Source organism: Petromyzon marinus, chromosome 13 (assembly GCF_048934315.1).
Source record: "Petromyzon marinus isolate PM22_M1 ecotype Great Lakes invasive population chromosome 13, UKy_Petmar_22M1.pri1.0, whole genome shotgun sequence".
Taxonomy (NCBI): domain Eukaryota; kingdom Metazoa; phylum Chordata; class Hyperoartia; order Petromyzontiformes; family Petromyzontidae; genus Petromyzon; species Petromyzon marinus.
Window position 1 is genome coordinate 4,218,911 of NC_133679.1, and position 23,448 is coordinate 4,242,358.

Here is a 23,448-nt window from a genome sequence, read left to right on the forward strand (position 1 = left end):
TACAGAAAATATAACGCACGCATATCAGGTGGGAATAACGTTGCCCGAGCTAAATATGTAAATTAATGTTCATCATTCATTTATGCGAATTCTAAATTTGTCTCATGGTTTTATTTTAATAAAGGAGTTCATGTCCAGGTGCTGGATTGATTGTTGTGAGATGGGATTTTGACAGATGTTGGTGACTTGGAGAGGCCTTCATCCAGCAGTAGATTGATCGTGCCTAATAATGATGTTAGTGATTGTTGTTATTATTATTGCTCAAACAAACAAGTAGACAATTAATGAATGTGGCTTTTTATCCTGTAATACGAATACTAGGTTAAGCCAATAGTTTATGTGCAACGGTGGCGAGATGTTAACTATCCAGGAGGTAGTGGGTTTGATCTCGACCCTGACGCCTGCTGTATATTTTGAGTTTGCAAGTTCTCCCCGTGGTCGCGTGGATTTTTCTCCGGGTCCTCCCGCCTTTCCATCCACATTTAGAATCAACGCACGTTTAAAGTATTTGGCTGCTATAAATTTCCACGTGATAAGCCACTTCGTTGCGCTATAATTTGTGGCCAGGTCGCTTCTGAAAAAGAGCTGTATACAGTGAGGGAAAAAAGTATTTGATCCCCTGCTGATTTTGTACGTTTGCCCACTGACAAAAAAATGATCAGTCTATAATTTTAATGGTAGGTTTATTTGAACAGTGAGAGACAGAATAACAACAACAAAATCCAGAAAAACGCATGTCAAAATGTTATAAATTAATTTGCATTTTAATGAGGGAAATAAGTATTTGACCCCCTCTCAATCAGAAAGATTTCTGGCTCCCAGGTGTCTTTTAAACAGGTAACGAGCTGAGATTAGGAGCACACTCTTAAAGGGAGTGCTCCTAATCTCAGCTTGTTACCTGTATAAAAGACACCTGTCCACAGAAGCAATCAATCAATCAGATTCCAAACTCTCCACCATGGCCAAGACCAAAGAGCTCTCCAAGGATGTCAGGGACAAGATTGTAGACCTACACAAGGGTGGAATGGGCTACAAGACCATTGCCAAGCAGCTTGGTGAGAAGGTGACAACAGTTGGTGCGATTATTCGCAAATGGAAGAAACACAAAATAACTGTCAATCTCCCTCGGCCTGGGGCTCCATGCAAGATCGCACCTCGTGGAGTTGCAATGATCATGAGAACGGTGAGGAATCAGCCCAGATCTACACAGGAGGATCTTGTCAATGATCTCAAGGCAGCTGGGACCATAGTCACCAAGAAAACAATTGGTAACACACTACGCCGTGAAGGACTGAAATCCTACAGCACCCGCAAGGTCCCCCTGCTCAAGAAAGCACATATACATGCCCGTCTGAAGTTTGCCAATGAAATCTGAATGATTCAGAGGACAACTGGGTGAAAGTGTTGTGGTCAGATGAGACCAAAATGGAGCTCTTTGGCATCAACTCAACTCGCCGTGTTTGGAGGAGGAGGAATGCTGCCTATGACCCCAAGAACACCATCCCCACCGTCAAACATGGAGGTGGAAACATTATACTTTGGGGGTGTTTTTCTGCTAAGGGGACAGGACAACTTCACCGCATCAAAGGGACGATGGACGGGGCCATGTACCATCAAATCTTGGGTGAGAACCTCCTTCTCTCAGCCAGGGCATTGAAAATGGGTCGTGGATGGGTATTCCAGCATGACAATGACACAAAACACACGGCCTAGGCAACAAAGGAGTGGCTCAAGAAGAAGCACATTAAGGTCCTGGAGTGGCCTAGCCAGTCTCCAGACCTTAATCCCATAAAAAAAAATCTGTGGAGGGAGCTGAAGGTTCGAGTTGCCAAACGTCAGCCTCGAAACCTTAATGACTTGGAGAAGATCTGCAAAGAGGAGTGGGACAAAATCCCTCCTGAGATGTGTGCAAACCTGGTGGCCAACTACAAGAAACGTCTGACCTCTGTGATTGCCAACAAGGGTTTTGCCACCAAGTACTAAGTCATGTTTTGCAGAGGGGTCAAATACTTATTTCCCTCATTAAAATGCAAATCAATTTATAACATTTTGACATGCGTTTTTCTGGATTTTGTTGTTGTTATTCTGTCTCTCATTGTTCAAATAAACGTACCATTAAAATTATAGACTGATCATTTCTTTGTCAGTGGGCAAACGTACAAAATCATCAGGGGATCAAATACTTTTTTCCCTCACTGTAGCTCAGTTGGGCATTACCTGGTAAAATACAATAAAAAATAATGTTGAATTCGTTTATTTATTTCTGCTTGTTTAGCAGTTTTTGCCAAACGACATTTTTGCGCAAACACAGCCGCGTCCCCACAACTGACAGCCATCATTTTGCTTCCTGCGTCGCGAAACATTCTTCTTACCCTCTCGTCTTTTCTAATTAATGTGACAGGTTCAATTTGGTGGTGCACATTGCTTTAACGCAGAAGTCACCCAATTAAAATAATTTTGGCTCCTCGTTTGCATCTCCAGATGGGATGTCCACCATTTTATTTTGTTGATTGTCTTAATAATATGTCATAAATGTCCTTAAAATGATATGACCTTACACACATTCACTTTGCATCCTCCCTGACTGCTTTGTTTAACAGTAGGCCCTAAAACGACATTTGTTCTTACATTATTGCATGGCTTTATCCGATTGCAAAGCCGCACGAGAAATCACAATCATCTCTAATAGCGCCGTAATTAATACATCATTCTATCACATTATCTTTAATCTTTTATCTGTAAATTGAAAATGATAAGCTAGTTGCACCGAGGTTTTTGCAAATCGCTACAAAGTTGAATGCTTGGCAAATAAACTGAGTGGTATTTTTCCCATGGTTGCCTTCAGAATGAACAAGTAAAGTGGACAACTATCAACGATCCCCAGGCACGTTTAAGGAGTGAAACAAACAATACACACATTTGGCTGGAGTATAAATCCATCCAGCCCATCAAAATTATATTATTCCCCCAAAAAAAGAATTATTGCATCAAAGTTATTTCGGAATTTTAATACTGTTCAATGGTTTAGACGAAGGTGTGCACGTGAATCTAAATGTGCTTGCATTAAAGCTCCAACTGAGATTAATTAGCAAAGCGCGGCACGTGACACATTCTAAAATCACGCATACACCTAAATGACGAATCGATTAATTGGATTAGTGTCATTTTAAGTGAACTTATTTTTTCACAAGGGAGATTCATAGAAGGAACGTGTGTGGTGTTGGAGAGATCTACTGGTAAAGCCCCTGTCGTTATCACTGTGAAGGTCTCTGTTATTCTTGAACACATTTCGATCTCAAATAGCGATCAAATTCAAAGGCATGGGCCCCTTTGGTGTGAACGTTTTGTAGAAACCATTAATAAATGTATTAACGGAGTACAATACGTATTATTTTGCATATAAACATGCAGCATAAGTGCACTGATGATCTTAATAATTATTTTAAGTAAAACATTTTTTTATCGACGATGTTCCTTCAAGACGTATTTTTGCAGGTAACAGTTATTTGGGACGACAGATTACAAGCTGAATTCTTGAAGCAAATCATCAGCAAGCTATAGTTGTATGATTGCAAAATTTGAAAGTCAAACATGCGCAAGAAAAATGTATAAGTAACAAATGAAATATCAATAATTTAACAATAATAAACTGTGTACCTGTTTGCAAGCTTCAATGATTACTAAATATGTACCAATGCAGTCACCTTTCAACTCAAATGCCCATTGAAAGTGTATTAGCCAACTATAATGGGTGGCTGACGAAAGATTTTCAGAAGATTGTATCAACACTTAGAGTAATAAAACATTAGTATCAAAATGCATGAGATTGACCAACTTCACATATTGCAACAAAGCCATTTGCACCTCCTAATAATAATAGTAAATTAACTAGCTCAATTCTCATGAGCTCTCCCCTGTGTCGTGTTATACCATGCGTCGTTGGGTTATACCGTCCATCGTTGGTTTATACCACGCGAAGTTGGGTTATACCACGTGTCATTGTTATACCACACGTTGTTGGGTTATACCTCGTGTCGTTGGGTTATACCACGTGTCGTTGGTTTATACCACGCGTCGTTGGGTTCTACCACGCATCGTTGGGTTCTACCACGCGTCGTTGGGTTATACCACGCGTCGTTGGGTTATACCACGTGTCGTTGGGTTATACCACACGTCGTTGGGTTATACCACGTGTCGTTGGGTTATACCACGAGTCGTTGGGTTATACCACGCGTCATTGGGTTATACCACGCGTCGTTGGGTTATACCGTGTGTCGTTGGGTTATACCGTGTGTCGTTGGGTTATACCACGCGTCGTTGGGTTATATCACACGTCATTGGGTTATACCACGCGTCATTGGGTTCTACCACGCGTCGTTGGGTTATACCACGCGTCGTTGGGTTATACCACGTGTCGTTGGGTTATACCACGCGTCGTTGGGTTATACCACGCGTCGTTGGGTTATACCGTGTGTCGTTGGGTTATACCACGAGTCGTTGGGTTATACCACGCGTCGTTGGGTTATACCACGCGTCGTTGGGTTATACCGTGTGTCGTTGGGTTATACCACGAGTCGTTGGGATATATCACGCGTCATTGGGTTATACCACGCGTCGTTGGGTTATACCACGCGTTGTTGGGTTATACCACGCGTCGTTGGGTTATACCACGCGTCGTTGGGTTATACCACCCGTCGTTGGGTTATATCACGCGTCATTGGGTTATACCACGCGTCGTTGGGTTATACCACGCGTCGTTGGGTTATACCACGCGTCGTTGGGTTATACCACGCGTCGTTGGGTTATACCACGCGTCGTTGGGTTATACCACGCGTCGTTGGGTTATATCACGCGTCGTTGGGTTATATCACGCGTCATTGGGTTATACCACGCGTCGTTGGGTTATACCACGCGTCGTTGGGTTATACCACGCGTCGTTGGGTTATACCACGTGTCGTTGGGTTATACCACGCGTCGTTGGGTTATACCACGCGTCATTGGGTTATACCACGCGTCGTTGGGTTATACCACGCGTCGTTGGGTTATACCACGTGTCGTTGGGTTATACCACGCGTCGTTGGGTTATACCACACGTCGTTGGGTTATACCACGCGTCGTTGGGTTATACCGCGCGTCGTTGGGGTATACAATTTCAAGAACGCAACACAAACGTATATCGATGTACGCCAGTAAGTATATAGCACTCAGCAGATCTGCATCAGGCCTCCATCTGCCATGTGGAAAATTACTCAATAGCCACACCAGCCACCTACTGGTCAGAATCTATATTGACCACCCGTGAACAAACACGTGTATTTTTGAAACTCACAAAAAGGTATGATTGACCGTGTCCATTTCTGTAGTTCGATAGATAGATCAGAGCTGATGATGATGATGATAGACAAGGGGGAGGAGTGGTGGTGCAGTGCTTAGAGCGTATTGCGCCCTGCACCCGGTGACCTGAGATTGATTCCCAACCACAAGTGATATCTGCAGTGAATGACTTTTTGAAGTGGTTCTGCCCTCCCTCCCCCCAATGTTCACGAATCTGCACTGACCAGCACGGTGAAGTATAGTCAAGCAATCACATGACGTAGGGAAGCCTGTAATTCAGCAGTGCATTGACAAAGAGCCGTAACTATTATTAATATTAACTCTATATATCAAACAGCATGTATTTTAACATACCATAATAACAACAACAAAATCATTGTAATGCTTTTTTTCCATGTACCAGCAGTAATCTTACCTTGGTTGTTTGTTGCGTAGCAGCCCTTTGGGCATTATCTCTTGAGAACCGCCGTCCTTCCAAAAAGATTACCACTCCATGGCCTGCGCACAGCAAACCACGGAATAAGTTTCCCCCTTATAGCCAGTGGAATGGAATTGGCCCCTACCATCACAAAACTCCAAAACAAGGCTGCGTATTACAATCAACCAGAAACCCAAAGAGATTGCATTAGTCCTGCGCTTGCGACCCCAGTTTGTACGATGAAAACAAAACGTGGACGTTGTTGAAGCCAGTCTCGGCACAATCCACGGCATCGCGACTGCTTAAACGTGGGTGCATGTGATGCTTTTTTTTCGTCGTAATCTCGGGACACTTGATGAAAGCACACGAGTGTGCTAAATGCGAATGCCAGACTACAGCAGGGGGGCTTGTTGCTTTGCAACACCCATCCCCGAACGCTGGGGCGAGCGAGGAATAAAAGGTGTCGGGAGAAAGCGGTATCTGTTTCTTTTCCAATTCAGCGTGTAACTAATTGTATAACGTGCAGTTTTCTGATGTCTTTACTTTCAAGGCGATGTGTTTGAAAAGGGCACGGTTATGTGCACACTGATGTGTTTATTATTATTATGCTTGTTCACCCAGGAAAGCTTCACCGAGTCGCATGTCTTTGTTTGAAGACGGCCCTGCCATGCTTACAGTCGGTGGGTGATGATTCCTAAGCATAATAATCCTAAATTAGTCATTTACGGGTGACTTCTAGAATTTGGTAAATCCGGACCGTGACGCCTACTCTTGAGAATGTTGTCACGGGATCCGTAATAACGACTGCGAAGCGGTTAGTACACCGGCAGTAATAACCAGGGTGGCGGCTGGATTTGAACCAATAATCTTTGCAACGAGCCGAGAGAACACGTCATTACACATACACATTGCGCAGATGCGTACCAACTACAAATAAAAAAAGACCCACAATATAGCCTTTAACCGACTGTTGGGGCACGCATTGTTCGCGAGCAGCTATGATGCCTGTCAAAGCACACGGAGGGGCGGTATGACCAGCACCGTCCCCTGCTGCCTTTGTCTCCCCAGTGCAATATGTTTACACACCGTATTAGGTACTCGAACTTGGGGAGACCAAGACCGATTCTGATGTCACTCATGACTAATTTTAAGACGTGGTTGGAAATCTAACTCGGAGAAACTGGGAACGCAACGCGGGGTGTGCGAACCACTCCTACCACCGCTCCACACATCCAAACCAACAACAACAACAACCGCCATTCGCCACTAAGTGGCGGTGACGTCACCACAAACATGCGCACGTGCGTATGCACAAGCACGCGCACAATGTGCGCTCCCTCCTTCAGTATAACAAATATCTGCACTAACGTGTGGATTAATGCTCACCTACGGAAATATTTGCAGCAGGCGGTGACAACCTGCAGAGACCATTAGTGCAGCTGAGTAGTGAATTGCACTGAATACCAATACATTCACATTAACTTTTATATTATCCGCAGCAGACGCAGGGATATTATAGGAGCAGGAGGGTGCGGGCTCAAGGAAATAACTTAACCTCTTCACAATGGGGTCCAGACAGGGAAAGACAAAAGTTAAACAAGGATCATGCACGTCTACGACAACTGATTTAAGGTGAATAGCCATGCTGGTGCTCCCTTCACATAACCTAAACAGTAAGTAATGTTTGAGCATTGGTCAGTGCTCTTTTTAATTGGCGGAACTGAGTTATTATTGGGGGGGGGGGGATATCCACATTCATATGACAAGGGTCCAGTTTATCCATAAGGCAACCACTGTCGGTGCAAAAAAAAGTGGTACTAATTTGTATTTTTTATCAAATAGAAGGATGGTCTGGATATATGGATGGACTGATGGGTTAAATGACACACTGTCATCGTTGATGTTTTTAAATGGGTTATCCAATACTCTCTCAAGTGTTCTTCCCAAGTGCAGGTCCATGGCTCAAGCTCCCTCCATCTGATCCCATTCCCTCTGTATTCACATCCCTACACTGCATTCCGTCCCGGGGTTCTTGAGACAAAACTAGAGACGGAGAGTTGGCGTGGCTTCCCCTTACGTTCATCAAACAGTGTGTTTTAGGCAATGGCGTGGTCAGGTGGGGCCCCGATATTGTATTTGTCTCGCACGGTCGCACCTAAGCTATTATATATCACGGCTCTTCTTGCCTAATCACATCATTACATAAAGTTTTGTTCTTTAACACTGTTGTTGAAAACATGTCTCATGGCGGTTGTCAAGGTGGGCCCCAACTCGTAGCTTTGGCCACCAGGACGGGCCAAGGCACCCCCTTGCCCCCACGCTAGTTACGATCGTTACACTAGTTACACTAGTTACGCGACTGGTTTTGGGTGACACCATCGCTGGGTGCAGTATAACGTCACGCAATAATATCCGAACTTAAATGTGCATTTGGAGGCGCTTATCTCTACTGAACGCCCGCGCCTGTGGTGGAAATTCCACATTCATATGGCAAGGGTCGATATTTAAATATGGCCACCAACTACCGACATCCTGCAAGGTGGTAGAAATTTTATTGACCTCAGGTGGATATGATGGACCGTGTTAATCCTTACCCAAAATGAGTTTGCCATGGTAATATTTCTAAAACCAGCTTTTCTTTTTTAACTGAACCCATAACAGCCACAACGGAGGACACGTACACCTGCAATTAAGATCGACATGTCTGGGTAGGATTTTCTACCTAAACAGGAGCTTGTTAAGGTGTGCAAGGTTCATTTTATAACCAATATGGCGATGGGGGGGGGGGGGTTTAAACAACCTGCTTTTAAATTTGCATCAATGTCCACGCATTTGTTCAAAAGTTTACGTGAGCGGCAAAGGCGCGTAAATAATAAATGAGATCATTTGAGTTTTGCGGAAAAAGACGTTTTTTTGAAAATAACACTGAGAAACATGTTTTGGTGGAGTTCCCTAGAGAAAACGGAGGTTAGGGTGTACAATTACAACATCGCATGCAAAAAAAAAGCAAGCGTTTTATTTGTCACCGTGACTTACGGAACAATGTTTTCACAAATTGGGCAATATCTGCTTTTTCGAAGAGCTCTGAAACAATTATGCTGTCGTGTGGGTATTTTGGTCATCAACAATAACACGATGAAAAACAGCCCCAACATGTTGGGGCTTTTTGTTGTTGTTAACAAGCTCGCACAAGACTTCCTCGTAGTACGATGAGTCCTTGTGTATGGTCACAAATGGGTCGGTTTTTTCAGCCACGGCTGTTGCAATGAGTTACAGTGTTGCTTTTCAAACCTTTGCTAAAAATTCCACCCATTTTGTATACCTACACACACGCGCGCAAACCAATATTCAGTAACCTTACATGGTTGAATGTGGAAATCATCATTATTGTATGCTGAAAGGTTGTTTTTTTGTACACGAAACATTTGTTATTTTACACAATTGTATGCCGATTGTGCTATTGAGAGATGTAGTATCCATTCAGATCCCCCACAGAGGAGTGCATCCCTCGTGTGTTTTTAGCGAACGACCCACTGAAGTGGATATCAGAGGTCAATATGAGATCCCTTCAAATGACCTCTGGTGTGCACAGTAGAAAGCAGCACGTTCCCACCCAGTAATGTCTTGTCACATGGCAGCAAAACTGATTTTTCAATTCTTAGAGCTGGAATTTGTCCAAATGTAAGTGCAGAACTCAATTTAATATGAATAGCTGTTTTTTTTTTCCTGTAGTCATTGGTGACCAGGCTGAGAACATCAATAGACGACACTTGAGATAATCCGGTGCAAATGTAGACATCTTCCCGATGCCAACTCAGCGCTCTGACCTCAGAGCCTACCGGCTACCTCTTCTGCATAATTATTTTTTTAAATTATATTATAATTTGTAGACGGATAACAAATATTTTGAGGCAAATAAGTAACAAAAAAATTGATATTGAAAGCCGTTTTGTGATGTTTATTCAGAGCTTTGCCGCACGCCGATGTCTAGCTCTCTCTTGTACGTAGTTGATTTCATAACACAATATAAATCCTTTGCCCTATGCAATGATAAAATACAATTGAGATATCATGAGAGATTAAAGACCACGTACACAATCACATACATGAAAAGAGGCTGGGTGGCTCATGGAGGCTAATATTGGGTCAGATCGGGTCACTAAGCCAGTGCTTCTGAGAACATAGGTTCAAATCTGGGTTTTGGCCACCTGTGATTAATCCAGGCTCTTCACTGTAGAGGGCTGATAGCTTCAGCTTGGTCACCAATGACTGCACAACATCTGTGAGGTGAAATGTTGTTAAACGTGTATAATTATTTATCTCCCGGCTGCTGAGAAGTCAATGTTTTTTTTTCTTTTGTAGGGTATATGAAAGGTGTGCCCCTTCGTGTGGATAGAGATGTCTACACGAGGGATTTCAGACGTCATTCTACGACATGGGAATGGCTTTTAGTATTTAGTGTTGTTGTCCTTCCCCCGCACCTCCAATCAGCACGGTTGGCGACATACGGTGTGAAAGAAGTTGAACATACATACACGATCTCTCAGGATTATTCACTTACACGAGCGATGGTGGTGCAAGATTTCCCAATTGTGCTCTCCTCGTGCTCTTGAGCGATGCCGATAACAAAATTGGAACATAATTGTTAAGGGGCGGGGGGGGGGGATACATACCTGTCAAACCATACGGTTTACCCGTATTCTTGTAAGGGAATTTTTATTTGCAAGTCCATACAGTGTACAGCCGTTTCAATACGGGGGGAAAAAATTGTCTTTTTGTTTGTGTTTCTCCCTTGTGATGGGACTTTGTAAGGATGAACGTTGAGATTTATATAAGGGGCACGGCGTGACCAATAAGGTCTGAATTGGTCTGTAATAAGGTAGGCACTGATAAGGGGTTGACAGATATGGAAATAATTCATAAACAAACTTAAAGTGTATCTGTCACATTTACAATTCAGAGGCCAGGAAAGGAAAAGTGTTGACTTCCTCAACAAGTCGTAGAAAGTGGTACTAATGTCACCAACCATGGAGTAATAATGGTTCGGATTCTATGCAGGATAAAGATTTGAACGTGCAACTTCCCAACAGTGAGCCCGGAGGTTCGCAAAGACATACCAAATGTTCTGAAGGGGGTCATAATAGGGTGGGTCACAAATTCCAACAAAAATTTACAATGGTCAGCCCTTTGCCAATGCCACTGCTGGATGATGACCTCCCCACGCCATGCAATGTATGTTTGGTGGTCGGGCGGCTGGGATGGGGGCGAGATTGTTATTGTCCGACAATATTGTTTTTATCACGCTGGTTCAACTGCGAGTTAGCGCAACGTGAAACACAATCCGACTGGTACAGTGATGCTACATTGTTGTTGTTGTTGTTTGGGACACTGCTGATGGCGGGCGACGCGTGTAATGAATAGCGAGTGTGGCTGTGCGGCCCGGTGAATAGCTACAAACCCGCGCTTTTGGGTCAACAGCAGCAGTAGCAGCAGCAGCAGCAGGAGCAACAACGACAGCAGCAGCAGCAGGAGCAACAGCAGCAGCAAGAGCAGCAGGAGCAACAACGACAGCAGCAGCAGGAGCAACAGCAGGAGCAGCAGGAGCAGCAGGGGCAGCAGCAGCAGACCCACGCGGTGCCAGGGCACTGCCACAGACATGGCGACATGGCCGCCTCTTGCCTCGCGGTCGCCATGGCAACGAGATGGGGAACCGATGCGACGCGGCCATTAAAAACATAAAACATTACAAACATTATAAAACATTATAAACATTATAAAACATTATAAACGAACCGCGCAATGCGAGGGCCGGACAATTAATATGGGGGGGGGGGGGGGGGTGGGGGCTCTGGCGATGTGTTTGAACGTGAACGTTGTGTACCGTCGCGCGCGCGAATTGGTAAATAAGCAACTAAACACGCGCGCACGGGAGCGATGTGGACATCGGTGCTGCGCGAACTGGCTAAAGTTCGCCGCGTTCCTGAGGTCAAAACTCATGGCAGTCGTAGCCCGAGTAGGGGAACATGCCACCGGAGCTCGTCCACACCGCGGGAATCAGCTCGCGTGCAGGAGCTGGTCGGATTGTGGCATCCCGAGCCATGGGAAGGTGGCGATGGGCCGTGGGGAGGCCCTCGTCCAGGAGCGAGCAGACTAGGTAACGGCTGGTGATGATGATGGTGATGATGATAATTACGGCCAAAATTTCACAAGCATACAAATAATCTGCACAACGTGTACACAATCATGCGGCATGTACATTTAGTGGTGACGCGCATAACAATGACTTTCCGAATTCCACGCGAAATTAATTGTCGTGCTTATAGACATTTTTTAAAAGATGTTATTTCTTTAGTCTCATTCACCCCAAACACAAAAATATAAATTATAATCTACAGTACAGTACATTATCAAGCCACTTTTGAAGGCATCCGACACGCCTCTCGATCGTGGATGTTGTTTGGCCATACTTCACCCCGCTGGTCATTGCATGCTGGTAAAGGGTGGTTCCCAGGATTCGTTCGGACATCACTCATCAACTGATGTCAGCTCTGGCCTGGAATTAAACTCGCAAGTGGATGAACCACTGCCACCACTCCATACCAATGTAATAATTATAATAATGAGGTTGTAAGTATTTGTCCTGGTCTTAAATGGAAAACATACCATTTTAAATATTTCTTAACTTTTTTCCATCATTCGTATTCATTGTCATCATTTTTTTTTATTTGCCCTACCAATTTATAATTCAAGAAAAAAATGTGGCTTATTAGAGTGTGAACGCTCACTGTAAACACCAGTGATCGTTGTTGTCCACAACTGAAATCAGACGATTTGAAGGAAGGGTTGGTGGATCAAGCAGAGATCACCATTGTACACGGGACACCCACCTACCTGTACGTCAATGAGATGGGCAGCATAAAGCAGTCCAGCAAGTATGTTACTTACCTATAAGTGCACAGCTTGACCATTCTTCTTTCATACTTATGGGTTTTCTCTACAGACTGAAAAAAAAACATGCCCAAAGATTCTACACAAGGCTCGTTTGGAAAATAGTTTTGAGGCAAAGTGACAATTTAATCGATAAACATGGCATTACATCTATTGCTATTCTTCGTATTGCTGCGCTCCAGTGAAAAAAAAATGCATGCAAACGTACTGTGGACGCAGACCGCGTATGATGTGTGCATGCACATGCACGATGAGAATATGTACAAAAACCGCCCAGTGTCCAGATATGGAACACTGTGTACACTTTAAGAATTCAGTTTGAATAGGATGAAAAAACGTATTCAGCATTGAGGCTTTTCGTTGTTGTCCCTCACGAACACAAGCACAGTGCCTCACATACTCCCCTTAACTCCCAACACAATCTTTCTCTTCACCACCATTCACTCTTCCTCTCTCTCTCTCTCAATCACTCGCCCCCCCCTCTCACCAGCCCCCCACCCCATCTCTTTCTGTCTCCTTATTTTTTGTTATATTTATTTCTTTAATTATTCCTCAATCTCCCATTCCGCTCGTGTCTCTCTCTCTGTCACTTCAACCACCACCGCCACTGCTGCCACTTTCTCAGGCCCGTAATGCCCCCCCCCCCATTCCTGGAGACACGGGGGCGCTTATGAATGGCCGAGACACAAGGGGGGAGTTGCGGGCGCTTTGACCCAGCCAAGTTTGGCCCTGGATTTTCCTGGAACTGGGCACCACCAACCATCGCCACCACTCCTGCATGCAAATGCGGCTGAGGAGGGGAACGCTTCCTTCGCTTAGACCCGCGCGCTCGCTCGCTCGCTCCGAACGAGCGACGCGCGTCTTGCACCGCACCCCCACCCCCACCAAATGCGTTTTTTTTCTTCCGTTTGTACGTATGTCTGTCTGTACGTGGAACTTCTTTCCCACCGCACGTAGCCAACAGTGCTAATCGGAGGTGTGTTCCAATGCTGCCCCGATAACAGCAGTGCATGCGGTGGTGGCGCTTGGCGAAAGCCTGCGACTCAGCAAAAGCTCCGAGCCCCAAGCAGCTCAAGGAGAGACAGATTAGTAAAAAAAAAATCTTGAGTTTACACCCTGGGTTTAATTTCACATGGAATGACCTCTCCGTGAATCTCGACATCTATGTGTCTATCTCTCTCTACACTTGGCTGTCTGCCTGTGCTTCTGCATATATATTTAACCATATATGTTATAAAGATATACATTGCCACTAGGGAGACAAAGGCGCTCGTGCTTGGTTCTGGCCACTCGCCCCCTCGTGTACTGTGTCGGCTTTCATAGTTGCTCGCTAACAGGACTTGTCCCAACAGTCTGTTTAAGGGATCTTTGTCTTATATTTAACCGTGTGTATGTCTGGATATGCACCTGCTTATCTGTACATTTATATATCTGTATACCCATCTACCTATGTTAAATACTACGTATATATATACGCACACATGTATAACTGTCCAGCTATCTGTCCATCTATGTTGTTTACTAAAAACCATCCGTCTATCTATTGGTGTTGGTGTGTGTCAAGTCCATCCCTCTGTTCGTCTGCCCATCTACATAGGCTGCATGTGTAAATAATGCATTGTCAAAACGAGAGAAGACAGGTCTCCCTCGCGGATGATTATATGCAGCGAACTACAGGACGTACGCTCTATAATCTGTAAGGTGGAGCACCACATGCCAATTATCCGTTTTTCAATCCGCCACGCGTAAGGACCTCATACCCATACGGGCCCAGCGTTGGGCTGGCCAGAGCGTGGCTGATTGACATAAGACCTTTAAAGCAATCCCGTGACAGTGCAAGTCTGTCCCGTTTTTTAAAAATAATAATAATGCCCAAATTGTTTAAGGGGGTTCTCAATAGATCGCAGGTAGAGGAAGGCAACCGGGCGGACGGGCGATCTAGCGAGCAATCGAGCGCCCACATGACAGGTCTTTTTATTTTTGGGGGGGAGGAGGAGAGGGGGTTGGTGGTGGTGGTGGTGGGGAACGGGGCCGGGTAAGGACGCAATCTGACCTTCTGACCATGTCGAGTGCCATTTCTGGAAATGTTGTCGTGATGGCCCGTACGGTTTTTTTGCTTTGCGGGGGCATCGTCAAACGAGGCGGGACGGGACAGGCGCTCTTCCTCGGTGGCCCATCGCGATTGGGATCATTTAAATTATCGATTTTAATTCATCGACTGCACGCTGTTGCTTTAGTTCTGAAATCACAATAACTCATAACTGTCTCTAGTTCAAACGTTACACACGCACACTTTTACGTATATATTGCGTGGTTTTGATTCACGCTGTGTTATTGAAAAAATAAATATGCGCATATATATTTGTTTTGATTACAGGCCTTTGTCATTCCACTGTTGGATGAAGGCCTCCCCACACCGGTTCGGTTATAGGGGTTGTTTGCTCGTACTTTGTGTGTGTATGTACGTTGGACTTCTTTCGCACCGTACGTAGCCAACCGTGCTAATCAGAGGTGTGGGGACAAATTCAGTTATCACTTGCCACTGATGTTAGCCGTAGCCGGGGATCGAACTCAGGCCACCAGGTTCATGGCATAGTACACCTCGACTCCACCCCACGTGGAGATACACCGAAACGATGAATAATGTGATTAGGCATTGAAATTTGACACCGTCCCAATGCTAAATAAATAATAAAAACCATAGTTCTTGACCTGTCCACGTTATGCAAATAACTGATGATAAATAAGAACATTTCAGTAATATTGTTTTTTCAACTAAATTGCTGCATGATGTTCAATTAGTTTGATGGTTTTTTTTACTCAACAAATGAACTCACCACTGCGTCTTGTTTAATGTCGGTTTGAAACTGACTGGGTGACTAAACCGTGGTTGATGCGTGGAAGCTCTGCTGGTCACGCCGACTAACGTTCGCTCCCGTTTTCCCCACTCGTGTCTATTGTCCCACTCATTCGCCACCATAATTGAATTCATCCTAATCAGCATCGTTGACATCATCAGCGTCATCGTCGTAGGCCATGGTCTGATCCACTGCTGGATGGTCTCCCAAGTCGTCGCCATCCGTCGTGGGCTGATGCTCACCAGCTGATCTCATCGGTCCTTCTTTCGGTGAACGTGCTGGTCGAGTGTCTTCTGTCCTTCGGCTGCCAACCCGCCGTTAGTGTGGACCACATAAACACGTAAACTGCAATCGTCATCGAAACATTTTTCTTGCATTCGTATGTAGTGAAATGCAACCATGCATTTTTTGTTATAATCTAATTATTATATGAGCAATAATACACTACTGAAACAAACATTTGCTTGATGAAGGCCTCCCAATGGCGTGTTGGTCGTGTAGGTTATTTGCTGGTCATATTGAATTTAAGCTTGATAATATGCACGACTGGAATCGAGTTCAGATCAGCTGGTGCATAACATAGTGTATTAAGCACTGCGCCGCTGATTCACCCGCGTCCCATGGCATAGAAACGTGGAATTTCCACCACTGGTAAAGGACCAACAGTGATGACAAGTACTGCCCCACGCTAAGATTCCGCACATCTGATTAGCACGGCTGGTTACTTACGATGATGAAGAAGTTCAACAACATACATATTTATTATGGCGACAATTTTGACTTCCTTACAAATATAAATACGATATTTTGCAGCTTTCTATTAACATACACGACATATTTAATCAAATAAGACATAATTCTTGCTATGAAATCTGCCAGTTTTCACGTGCTGAGCGATCACACGGTTACCTGCGGAATAATTAGCGAAAGCTCATGGGCGAATGATCACCGCAAGCTGCATAGGCATCAGTCTCCAACAAATTCTGCATGAGTTGATGGAAGGGACGATGCTTTTTTTATGCTCGGACCATACGATCAGGCTTAACAACAATGCAATTCTGCCTTTACATGGGCCGCAGATAAACAGAAAGATAACCCTAATCTTGTACATACAATATTGGCTTTCACAAAGTACAATGACACAAATATTTGTTTAGGCAGCTGGCACGGTTTACATTGCCAGTATGTTTATGTATTAGTTAATTTGATTTTGTAAAAAAAAATGCGAACAGACGGGACTACCCGCTGGTGATTTTCACAATTGGGGAAAACATTCATGGGCACACACTGACCTTCCCTTGTCAATTAACGCATGGCTCTCCGTCGCCGAAGATGATGTACCGTCCCAACAGCGAGAAGACATGAGACTTCAGTTGCCAAAATGTTTACCATGTTTACACTCGGCTTATGCACGCTAACCACTAGGCCATTGCACCACAAATGCAATCAACGGTGGTTCTCTTATGGACAGACAGATCCCCCGCCGCAGGAATGTGGATTTTTCAACACTGGCTCAGTGCCACCGATGGAGATGAGCACCACCCAATGCTCATTTAAGTACTGGGTGCTTTTATTTAAACTCTGATAAGCAATACAAATACCAATCTAAAAAGAGGTGGAGCGAAACGTCGGCGCAACTGTGAAAACACAACGCAGATGGACCACATTCAAACATACATACTTCGAGTGGTTAGTCTCAGCAAGCATCTGCTCAGTGAAGGCGACTGACGACAACACATGGGGGATAGCCAGTGCTGATGTTGCCACGGCACAGGGTTACTCATGCTAGGTTGAGTTGACAATCGGTGGCCCACAAATTCAAGGATCACATTCCAATTGCAACCTGGGTGGCAGGGATGGTGAAAGCGCAGTGCGCCAACCGCTCTGCCACCGCTCGTCAGACACGCAAAGACAAAGATCACCCGGATAGCCTTAACAGACTGTTGGGGCAAGTGCTGTTAGCGAGCGCCCATGGAGGCCAGCACGATACACGAGGGAGTGGGGTGGCCAGGGCCACGCCCAGACGCCTTTGTCTCCCCAGCGGCGGATGTATACACACCGCACCAGATACCCATTTGAGGTTGAGTCGACCTAGGGGAGGCCCAGGACCGGTTCAGATAATGGTCGTGAGCGGGAAAGCAACAGGGTTTTGCTGCGGTTCGTAGCTTAGAGCGCTAACCGCGACACTAATGCTCGCCAGAAACACACATCACCACACACACGCACACATTCTCTCTCTCTCTCTAATATGCACTGCGAAGTGTGATGTCAGCACAACGTGCTGTGTCAGGCTGCAAGCACCGCATGCCCACAATCGAGAAGAATACGGAGCAAAGCGTCGTTGGAGGAACTGACACTCGTCCCACCAATACCACCACAAGCACCACCAAAGATCCCCCGTGTAGCCTTTAACATACTTTTGGGGAAAGTGGTGCTAGCGAGTAGCACCTATGATGGCCGGAACGGCACACGAGGGAGAGGGTGGCCAGCACTACGCCGGACCGCCTTTGTCTCCCCAATGGCGATGTTTACACACAGTACCAGGTACTCATTTGAAGCAGAGTCGACCGAGGAGAGACCCAGGACCGATTCAGATAATCCCCCCTGTTGTTGGTGGTGAGCGGGAATAGAATTCGGGTCGCCGGGTTCATAGCGCCACCGCCCCCCATAAGCAACAGCAAAGACAAATATCCCCCGTATAGCCTTTAACAGACTGTTAGGGCAAGTGTTGTTACCGAACACCTATAAATGCTGGAACGGCACACGAGGGGAGTTGTGGCCAGTACCACGCCCGACGATGTTCACACAACGCACCAGGTACTAATTTGAGGCTGAGTCGACCTAGCGGAGCCCCACCACCACCGGCACCACCACCACGACCCCCAACGCGCCCCACTCAACACGCCTGAAGCCTCCCCCAACGCTCATGCTGACCGTGGTTGAGCGTCGCTGGCAGCTGGCCAGTGCTGCTAGCGTCATTGCAAAGCCTCCTCCACAGAGGCTTTTATATGCATATGCACAAACGTGATCACACAAAAGACAAACATCCCCCGTATAGCCTGCACAGACTGTTGGGGCAAGTGCTGTTAACGAGCACCTGTGAAGGCCGACACGGCACACGAGGGGGTGAGTGGCCAGCACCACGCCCGGCCGCCTTTGTCTCCCCAGTAGCGATGATTACACACCGCACCAGGTACTAATTTGAGGCTGAGTCGACCTAGGGGCGGCCCACGAACCAGTTCATATACTCGTCACTGGTGTCGGCCGTGAGCGGGAATCGAACTCGGGTGCCCGGGTTCGTAGTGCAGCGTGCTAACGGCTACACTACCGCTGCCCACTGATCACACGTACATACACATACATGCGTATGTATCATCACACATACACACACATACACACACACGGGTAGTTCGCACACACATTCATCCTCACGCAATCTCTTCCCAATCTCAGAGGATACACTCGTTAGCCAGTTCAGACACGGTTAAGACACAAGCACCTATTAAAGTGAGGTGCGATTTTGACCGCATAGTTTCGAACTCCCACCTCCCGCACCGCCACGTCAGAATACTAGAGATGGTTAAGGTGTCTGCCCAAGGTTTTTAACGTTGCTCAATTTGCCGTTTGTCTGTTTGAAGGCATACGACTATAACAGGCTAGCTCTCAAAATAATTACAGCTTTGAGAAACGCAGACTGACCCAAATTTCTCTGGGGATTAGACCACCGCACTAGGCTGGGTTCAATTGATATGTACGGTATAGAAGTCTGAACCCGGAGTCTGAATTCTATCGGACCAAAATACTATCTCACACTGGCACAGATGGTGGAGTCGGTGCCACACCGGACTGCCCTTTATCTGCCCACTGCTGATGATCTCACACCACTCAATGTGCCGCCCATTTCAGTCTGAGTTGACTTAAGAGAGGCCCTGCACAGGTTAATATTCCATTTGCCAAAGGTATTGCAAACGTTGCAGAAATAACACGCCGGCGGATGGTATTGTAGGGCAGTAATCAAAACCATTATGACATTTTACCTGTAACATACAGTGCCATAATTCACACAAAGAACCCCCCTCGTTTAACCCTAATGGATAACAGTTGCAAGTGCTGTTCGCGAGTGGCTATAAAGGCCGATGTCGAACAGGCGCGCGGTGCCGTAATCACGGGGATGCCTGGCTGCCTTTCTTCCACCCGCCGCTTATGTTTACACACCGCACTGAGCATTTATTTCAGGCCGAGTCAACCTAAATAAGGTCCTGGACAGCTACAAATGTTGACCCATGTAGATTGTGTATGGACAACATTCGAACTCGGGTCGCTGGTTTTGCGATGGAGCACGTGGGCCACCTAAACCGCCACTCTCCACGTCAAATACAAAGGCAACTGTCCCCCTCCCGTGGCCTACACAGACTGTTGGGACAAGTGGTGTTAGCGAGCACATATGAATGGCGATACGGCGCATGAAGGATTGCTGTGGCTAGCACCACGTCTAGCCGCTTTTGTCCATGGCTAATGTTTACAAACCCTGCCAGCTGCTCGTTTGAGACTGAGGCAACCTAACGGAGGCGCAGGACAGGTTCAAATCATCAGCATTGATGTTGTTGGTACTGTAGAGGGTTTTAAAAGTAATTTGTCCAAGTCAGCTTTTGTTAAAGAAAAATGTTAATTTTATTTCTAATGGATGTATGTTTGTGCAGTATTTTAGATTCCGCGTGCAATGTGGGCGGTGAGCTGATTTATATTTGCTTTGTTGCTGTACATTATTTTAGTTCATTACTTTTGTGATTTTCGTGGCCCAGGTCACGCTTCCAGTTTGACTTCTCAACTATAATTAAACAAATACATTTTAAAGTTCACTTGGACGAGCCATGGCCATGAATGGAACTCGGGAACAAATTACCACAATACCACTCCCTCCCACAAAGACGAAGACCCCCGTATAGCCTTTAACAGACTGTTAGGGCAAGTGCTGTCAGCGAGCACCTATACAAGGCCGGCACGGCACACGAGTGGGTGATTGGTCAACATCACGTCCGACGGTCTTTATCTCCCTAGCGGCGATGCTTACACACCACACTACGTACTCATTTGAAGCTGAACCGGCCTCAAATGATAATCGTCACTGGTGTCGATGGCCGTGAGCGAAAATCGAACTCAGGTCGCCGATTTCGTAGCGCAGCGCGCTAATCATTACAATACCCCCCCCCCCCCCGTACACACATACACACTCAAGTGTGCATGGACACCCACACACCCACACACCCACCATTTACACACGCCACCTTAATCAGTAATCACTCTTGATCGCCAAGGGCTGGCGACATCACAACATCTGTGCCAGGCCACTGTAGGCGAAGGCAGGCCGGCGTCTGTGCCAACTCAACCCAATGCCACCCCGCTGGCCCAGCCCCCTACTCCCCCGCCCCCCCGCTCTCCCGCCCCCCCGCACCGCTTCTCTGGCTGGCCGGCCGGCACGCACCGTGGAGGTGACTCATGAACACAGAGAGGGCTGTTAACTGCCTCGCCTGGTATGCAGGAAGTCGTGGGTTCTATCCCGACCCCGTGGTCGCATGGAATTTTTCTCCGGGTCCTCCGGTTTTTCCCTACCACATTGAGAATCAACATCACCACGCGTTTGGACTACTTGGCTGCTATGCATTTACACGCGATAAGCCACTTCGTTGAGTTATCATTTGTCATAGACAGGCCGCTTCTGAAAAATATCTATATAGCTCAATGGGTCTTCCATAATAGAAGTTTCTTGGGTTAGATCGCGTAAATCAATGGGTCTTGCCTGGTAAAATAAAAAAAAGAATAGCTCATAGTTCAGAGGCGGCTTACATGCAGTGGTCAGTTGCATCAAATTTATCGAGCGGGTGTGTCCCTTTAGTTTGCAATATACGTGCGTGTTGAACTACGGGGAGATTTCACTTCAGAGCATCAGGAATTTTATGCAATTTCCCCAACCCCCTCCCGCCCCACCCAGCGCCTACCCCCCCCCACTCCGAGGTCAAATGTCAAATGACCGGGTGACTGGCTTGACGAGTGGTTGGAAGGTCGGGAGTTCAAGTTCGCTCGGAGAGATAGCTCGACATGCCTTCGGCATCCTTCCGTCGGTGGTGGAATGAGAGGAAAGTCAACCGGAGCCGCGAGTCGTACCTTAGATGCACTGGCTCCCCCGCCATGAGAATTTAGAATTACCACCACTGGCTCCCTCGCCATGAGAATGTAGAGTTAAATCTTGATTTTAATGTCGAGTGTAGAGTTACCACCACTGTTCTCTAGTTGTTGATTCGTCACCGATTTGATCCGTTCGCCTCGCCGTGCACTCACACCCTTCGCTCCTTTATTTTGTTTTCTCTTGCCTCTCTTTTCCTATTGTTCCGTATCTCCGCCTCTTCTTACTCTTGCCTTCCTATCCACCCCTTGTTTCCTATACAAATATCCTCCCACCCGACCCACCGTGTAGCCTTAACAGACTGGGGAAATGCTGCTAGCGAGCAGCACCTATGAAGGCGCCCGGCCGCCTTTGTCGCAATATCAGACAAATGCTGCTGGGTAACCTACCCTCTGTTGTTGGGATGGGCCCTCCATCTACGCCGTAGTTGCTCATCAAGTCCCAAAAACAAATGTGGCTTCGCGTTCGCCTGCCACCTGGCCCGATATCTAATGTAAGCACACAGCATCTACCGTGTGACAAAACACCAACAAAACAGTACAAATATATCTTAATTATTGTAATCATAATTATTATTCACTCGGCTCCGTGTGTCGGTGCACCGTGAATTATTACTCTGCAGGACCTTGAGAGTTGGCGATAGATTGGAGATGCCTTCATCCAGCAGTGGATTAATCATATCTGATAATAATAATGATGATATTCATAGCATATGCTTTGCTTAGCTCTAGCCAGCTAATGTGGATGGTTAAAATACTTTACGGATTGTTTTTTTTACTTATCAAGTCATTTATATGACTCATGTATTAAGTAGACGACTTCACTGATAACAGGCACCGCTCTGGATGCATTATTGAAAAGTTTGGGCCCTTTTGTAGACATTAATGCCGAGACTTTGAAGAGTGAGACGTGTCAGACGGCTAAGCCGTCATCCCGTTGTATTCAATTCTATTTACTAGGCTTTGATGATACGTAAATCACATGCATTGCTTGAGTATATGATCTGCTATGTGTCTGTGTGCAACGTACACACACATTTGAGTGCATACTCGCGCAAACACACACACACACCGTCATCACCACCAGCTATGATCAATCCACTGCTGGATGAATGCACAAATCCGCAGAGCACCCGCGCACGAGCTGATTTAATCGCTCAGTCTCCTTGCAAGACGTCCTCTCTTGGCAAGTCGCATTGCTTGGAACCTCCGGTAAGCATGGTTGGCTACGTACGGTGCAAAAGAAGTTTAAAACCCCACCAATCTTGACCATCGGCCATCATCCCTGCCATTGACGTGTCTTGGCCAAGTCTACTTCTATAAACAGTTTAAATGCCGATGTCTTTAACCTACCTCGTGCACTGTTACAACATTAACAGGCGCTGGCGAGCAGCGACTGGCCCGTAAATCTGCTCAAGGCTTTGTGTTTGTGCGTGGGAGCGGTTGGCGCTGCGCTACGAACCCGGCGGACCAGGGCTCGACTCCCGCTCACGGCCACCAACGCCAGTGACGATTATCTGAGCCGATCCTGGGCCTCCCCTAGGTTAACTCAGCCTCAAATGTGTAAAACAAAAAAAAACATCGCAACTCGGGAGACAAAGGCGGTCGGGCGCGGTGCTGTCCACCCACCCGCTCACGTGCCGTGCCGGTCTCCATAGGTGCTCGCTAGCAGCACTTGCCCCCAATAGTCTGTTAAAGACTATACGGGCG

General features: G+C 46.3%; 1 long non-coding RNA gene across 7 annotated transcripts in view; it reads right to left on the reverse strand.

The window, feature by feature from the left end:
* Positions 1–13,108, reverse strand: part of LOC116941869 (uncharacterized) — a 53,882-nt gene extending 40,774 nt beyond the window's left edge. For 2 of the 7 annotated variants that reach the window (XR_012941608.1, XR_012941606.1), the window contains exons 1-2: positions 12,698–13,108; positions 5,750–5,832 (exon numbers count right to left, since the gene is read on the reverse strand). This is a non-coding gene — a long non-coding RNA (uncharacterized LOC116941869). The remainder of the gene's footprint in view (positions 1–5,749; positions 5,833–12,697) is intronic. The other 5 variants (XR_004402725.2, XR_012941607.1, XR_004402727.2 and 2 more) reach the window with 3 other exon arrangements.
* Between the last annotated feature and the right edge of the window lie 10,340 nt (positions 13,109–23,448).